The sequence below is a fragment of the Mastigoproctus giganteus genome, chromosome 3 (assembly GCF_048544385.1).
Source record: "Mastigoproctus giganteus isolate SK-2022 chromosome 3, ASM4854438v1, whole genome shotgun sequence".
NCBI classification, from domain to species: domain Eukaryota; kingdom Metazoa; phylum Arthropoda; class Arachnida; order Uropygi; family Thelyphonidae; genus Mastigoproctus; species Mastigoproctus giganteus.
Genome location: NC_143577.1, coordinates 21,350,691 through 21,357,116, shown reverse-complemented (window position 1 = coordinate 21,357,116; position 6,426 = coordinate 21,350,691). Strand labels below are relative to the sequence as shown.

General features: G+C 39.9%; 1 long non-coding RNA gene across 1 annotated transcript; it reads right to left on the bottom strand.

The window, feature by feature from the left end:
* Positions 1–5,531: 5,531 nt before the first annotated feature.
* On the bottom strand, positions 5,532–6,087 carry LOC150087784 (uncharacterized). The gene is made up of 2 exons (XR_016546767.1): positions 6,027–6,087; positions 5,532–5,766 (listed from the first exon to the last, which is right to left on the bottom strand). It is a non-coding gene; the product is annotated as an uncharacterized LOC150087784 (long non-coding RNA).
* Positions 6,088–6,426: the final 339 nt, after the last annotated feature.

Sequence of the window (6,426 nt, the reverse complement as noted above, 5' to 3'; positions counted from 1 at the left end):
AGTTTTGCGTTAGCCTTATGTCTAAGGAACTATGGTACAACAGGTCAAGTTGCTGCATTCCCCTTGTTACTGGTGTCGGAAGCTGCGTCAAGTGCAATGCACCCAATGTAGCATCCAGCTCTTTCTTGGCCTCCCTGTGTTTCGGAAGAGGCAAATTAAAATCTCCCGCTATTATTGTGTCGACTGATGGCTTTAGATTTGCAGCAAGCCAAGCATAGAGTTCGTTTCTTGTCTCCTTTGTGTGCTCAGGTGGGAGGTATATGATGCATATCTGTATTTTCACGTGCTCTTTTGAAAAGGTAACGCAAATCCCTTCAAAATTATTTGAATTGGTTTTTCGTTCTCTTATAGACTGGTATTTATTTTGATAGCAAATTATAACTCCCCCTCCTCGCCTATCTGTTCTTCCGGTTCCCACACATTTGCAGTTTGCTGCCGCAGTTAGCCGATCTAACTGTTTTCCATTTCCCAACCAGGTTTCGATTAGGCAAATGAAATCCAGGTCCCCGTACATCATCATCGTTTGTAGGGTGTGGAGCTTATTTGAGATGCTCCTCACGTTTTGTGCAAACAGGTGGATGTGATGTTCTGCATCCCCAGCTGGGGGTAGTTTTCTTGATTGCTATTGAGCCCGATTCCTTGCATCATTTTTAACCAGTGGTCTGGCCCATCTGTCTCTGTAGGGCTTGACTAAGGTACCTACTGGCCAGGCGCTTACGTCTTGTAGGCGAGTTGCCTTATCTGGTGGACAAGAGATTATAAAGGAGGAGTAAGCTGGGTGTCGTGTTTTCACTTGCTTTACTTCCACAGTTATCCCATGTTCGCCCTCACACATGGCTTTAATATTTTTGGGCTGTGTTGTGGGTCCCAGCCTTGATACAAAAATTTGCTCTCTGGTTGCAACGGAAGTAATGTTGTACATTTCAGAAAACCGTTTGTTTGTTTCTGGTGTGTTACAGGAAGACACATTAATACTTTCTCTGTGAACTGGATTATGTCGTCGGCTATCCTCGGCAAGACTAGGCATGAAATTTTGGGATGAGCGGGTTTTTCTACCCTCAAACGTGTTATGCTTTTTAGGTAGCATAGTGATGTGCGCATAAGTGAGTGGGTTTGCAGGAACATGATTTGAGGGGGAAGATGTAACTCTCGCGATCGTACTCTTGGAATACATGGATGCCCCAATCATTTCAGTTGATTCCTGTTGTCCTAATATTTCTGAGACTTCTTTATTTTGGTTTCGACTTTTCCTAGTGGAATGTGTGGAGCCATTTCCTTGTAATGCCCCTAAAGTTTCACTGGATTTGGTGCTATTGCTTGCGAGGTCCTGCTGCAAACAGACAGTTCCCGGCTGGGCTTGAAATTCACATATTATTTGGCTGTCTTGTAGTTTTGCAATTCGTTCTGATATGTTTTCCCCCGAATTCAATTCTTTTCTTGTCTTCTGTTTCTGATTTTGAATGCTTTCTGTCATCCTGTACAATCCATGCATACCACTTCTACTTTTCTTTGGGTAGCTCTGCCTCGCATAGCAAATTTCGTCGGTTACGGGGGCCGCTGAGCCACCTTGTGCAACGAGGACTGATTCAAAGCATCCTAGCTTTTCCTCCAGTCGTTTAAGGGTGTGCAATATTTTACTGTTTTGTTCTTTGAGAAGAAAATTCTCTTCCTGCAGTTCCTGTAGCATTTTATGTACAGGGATGAAATTGCTCGCGAGGTTTTCAGCGTATTCCACAGCCTGCATCGAAAAGGGGCTGATGCAGTCTGCAAGGATATCCTTTAATTCCGTACGCGAGACATATTCTTTACGGTTCTCCTCCTGCCTTTCATCCGGGCTATGATTGCTCCTCTGTCTAGCGAAAGCCCCTTCAGAGTGCTCGCAGTCTTCCGGGCAAATATCACATCCCAAGGTTTCAAAAATTGATCCTTCAGGATGGCCCAAGATGCCATTTCCAAGGTCAGTCTGAGAGAGGATTTCTCTTGTTGTTTGTTCAAGGTCATTAATCTGTTCTGTGCATGAATCTTCACAAATGACTTCATTAGGTAATTCTTCATTATTTTTCCCTGTTTGTTGCCTACAAGCGTCACATTCAAACTTGCGTTTTCTAGTTTTGTTTAATCTCTTAATATCTACAGAAGTACAATCAGGCTTATTGCAATAGTTTTTGTGACAAGTAACGCATTTAATTATGAAGTCATCATTGGTCAGACATATGCAGCAAGTAAGCGGCACGGCTGATGCGCTGAAATCTGTCATTCTGAAATGCAAATGGGGGCTGGAATTTCAGTAATTTCGAGGAAGGTAGTCTTTAGTACAACAAGATAGGGCACTTCTATCGTTCGATGACTAGCCTATGAAATATGCAGGTGGAAATGGGGGAGGTTTTAATCCCTAACTTTGTCACCGTTTGACCTTGTCCAGAGCTTAAGTGCCGTATTGCCTTAAGCAGAATATTGCTATGTTCCGCTGCACTGAATCGCTATAAACCAACCGTTCCTTTCAACTATTACGCGAAGTATGAATGCTTAAAATCAAGATTAGACATATTACCTGTTCAGGATTCCATTAGTAGACACTATATCCAGATTCCACTTCTCATAAGCTCTCTGTCAATATGCAGTTCATTTATGATTCTTTCAGTTTAACTTAGGTATTTGAGTATTTTTAGGAGCACATAATTCAGTAACTCACTGACCTTCGCCTCCTAGCGGCTATATGATAATGGTGTTCAAGTGAGAATTCATTAAAGTTAATAATTTAGCTGTGTGTGTTCCTTGTGATGTGCATAGATTGAATCTGATTGGAGTAGCTGCTGCGGAATGTTGAAGTGACACTTTGAACTATTTTGGAATTTTGCAAAAAATGTATTCGTTCCTTGCAACTCCACGACAAAGATGGCTCAAGTTAAAACAACATACGAAGGAAAATACAAACACATCTTGTCTGACACTAGGTGGTCGGCTAGACACGATGCTACTAAAGCCCTTTATGATAATTTGGAAAGAGATTCTTCAAAATAGCAATATCATTTGCAATCTGGATTATCTCATTCAAAATTATCATCTTTATCAGTACTTTCTATAGAAAGTGAAATATTAAAACGAAATTTGCGAATAAAAAATGCCTCAATACCTTAATATCCGATCTTATATGGTGAATGCGATTTTTAAAAATTTCTATTTATAATTTTTATGGATGAAAACATAATATATCTTTATTTTGAAATATTGTCTTTCTTCTTCCCAATCCCTGTAAAATCTTTCGTTAGTCATGTTTTCGCAAGCCCTAAAATTTTCGTAGGCCCTAGGCACTGTGCCTAAAGTGATTAATGGATAAGGCGGCCCTGCATGTCTGACCGTATCACAACTTCCAATTCCCTTTCTTCCACTACTGACTTTAGTCGAACTCCACCAAGTGTATAAGTTATTTTGGGTTGCTGTTCCCCAGGTTTAAGACCTTGAACTTTGCCGGGTTATACCATAGCTGCCACTTTTCTGACCATCCCTGAAGTCGATCTAGGTCACTCTGATCATTAACTACTCTACCAATCTTTTCATCACCTGCAAATTTAAACATCACGCCTTCTATCCCTTCATCGATGTCATTTAATAAAATCAAAAACAACGGTGGTCCCAGTACTGATCCTTGGGAACCTCAATCCTTACATTAACCCTAACTGAGAAATAACCATTTATCACAACACTCTGCCCATCCTGCTGTACAAGGATTTTCCTGTGATTCCAATCATCTCAGGTTAACTACACTGCTCGACAAAATTAACAGAACAGGTAGAAAATGTGCTGCAACTCGTGCAGCTCTGCGATGAATAGGACAAAATTTGATATGGCGATATACCATATAACGATGAAATGAGGAGAGAGCCACAAACTTTGACCAGGTAACAGAAGTTGATACAAGATGGTCGAAAAATGGTCACATGACATTAGCAATGTGTATGAACACCTCAACGGCTAAACAGGCCTGACAGCGGTGAACCATGCTCCATATAAGGATGTCTATAAGGTTCTGTGGAAACAGATCTCATCCTTTCACCAGCGCAGACCTTAGCTGACCAAGTGACTGAGGAGTTCACTATCGGTGTGCAATGCGAAGCCCGAGGGCATTCCATTCAAGATCGATCTAATTTAAGTCTCGTGATCGTGCTGGTGACGGCAGTCGTTGGATATCTTCAGTTTCAAGATATTCCTCCACCACTTGAGCTCTATGTGCAATGGTGAAAAAAAAATCTGGGCCAACCGCTCCCCTAAAAACTCGCACATAGAGTTAGAGGATCCGTTCTCGGTATCTCTGCGCAGTTATGGTACCCTTATCAAAATTATGAATGGAGTAGATCCGTTGATAATTATTCAGGTAAGTTACCCTTTCTCTGATGTTGGAGGGATGTTACCGCATTCCTCGTTGTCTCCAGATGAAATAACACGTCTGGAATTTGTTTGTAGGCTAAAAAAGGGAATGTTTTCATCAAGGAACAGAATTATATATCTTTTGTCATGGCTCCAAATCACAAGTTCATGGCAGCAGTTTGGACGAACTCTGCGGTGGGTTAGGGTTTAATGGGCTAAAAACCACTGTCTTCCTCGCGTAGAGTCCATTTGAATTGAGCTTTCTTAACACAGTCCGGTTGTAAATGTTTTTTACCTGTGTCCACAGAAGCCTCAAGATAACAGGACTATGTTAGATTCCGTCTTGCTGTTGGAGCCAGATACCGGTGTGTTCTGGTTGAAGTAGCCATCGGGCGACCTTGACCAACTCTTCTTGTAATGATTCCTCTCTCCTGAAACTGCTTCCATGAAAATAAATGAAATTAAACTATTGTATTAGGGTCACCTGGACAGTAACTTTCAGCTACCCATGCGTATTGTGTCTGTAAATTGCGTGTGTTGCATTTGGGGTTATATCCAGGGATACTAACAGTCCACCATGTTGAAGGTGTAAGCATCACTCTCGTTTCTGATTTCCTTGAATGCCATTAAAAATAGGATGTTGAATTGCACATAATATGTTGAAAAAATTTAAAGGGAATAATCACTTTTATGAATAAATTCTGTTTAGCTTAACCTACACATAATTGTGTGTTTGCTAGTATATGAATGTCTCATTTGCAGAGTTGCTCAATCACGAGTTCCCCCAGTATTGCACTATACACTTAGAATTAAAAAGAGATATTTTATACACTTCTTACCGAAATATCAGATCGATGCAGTCTGCAGCAAGTTTAGATTCCTCAAACATAACCATAGACTGTGTGGGATATGTTTATGTTTCTACAAATAGTATGTTTGTGCAATTGTCAACACCATGTCCAGTTTTATCCCAATTAACTCAGCCACGTTATGGAAAAGACCATAAAAATTCCTCCTGTCATCGAACTCAGGTCTTTTCCACCCGGTCTGCTACCCATAAGAGCATAAAAAGAAAGTATGCTTCAGTTTTGTTTTTGAAAGCGTTCTTAAGTGGGATAATCTTTTAAGATAATTCCTATTAAACCACAGTAAGACAGACAATAATATAAAATTAATAATTAATTTATTTGAAATTGGTAACCACTAAATCCTCCTTCTGGATCCTTTACAAGTCTATTTGAATCTGTGTTGAAAGATGATAGCTCCTCCGATGTCTGGTTTCCACCTAGGACGATAGGGTATGTAAGGGTTTACCGGAGGCCTTGGAAGTCCTCCTAAATTAAAGCTTGTCCTTCCATTGCCACTTTGCCAAAATTTGAACATTCCGTTATTAGGCATGGCCTGAAACGAGATTGAAGACACAGATGAAACCAGGATCAGAAAAAGAAATTTTCCTTTGATAAAAGTAAAGAAAACTATTAATCAAATAACACCATTATACCAAAAGTATTGGGACACAAAGAAGTATTGTACGAAGACCTTATAGGGTCCGAAGTGTAGCAATGTCGGCCATTTTCAACCAGCAATTTGCATTAATTATATTTTAGGCGTCCTCATACTTTTGGTGTCATGGAGTCCATTGAAATCATAATAAAACTCACCACAAATTCCCTCTTTTGCCTGGACATTGGAGAAAGGTTCCTGCTGTAAACAGATGTCACTAGAAAAGAATAAAACCACACTATAAATTGCGAGAAAATATTTTAAATACCACACTAATGTTCATTAGGAACTACTGAATCTATTTGAGTTTGGTTGGCATGTGACGCCATCTTACTGACAGTCATCGAATTAAATCTCGGCCAACCCTGCCTTATAAATGCTTAATAAAAAAGTTTCTAAACTTGCTAAATCTTCTTTTTTAGAGCAAAATATCAGTTTATCTAGAAGTTTAAGGGTATAAACTGATAGGGTAGAGTTAGAAGGACTGATATGCAGAATAAATGAAGAGATAATTCATTTACAACAATTCATAAATACCTGAATAATACCATATATCCA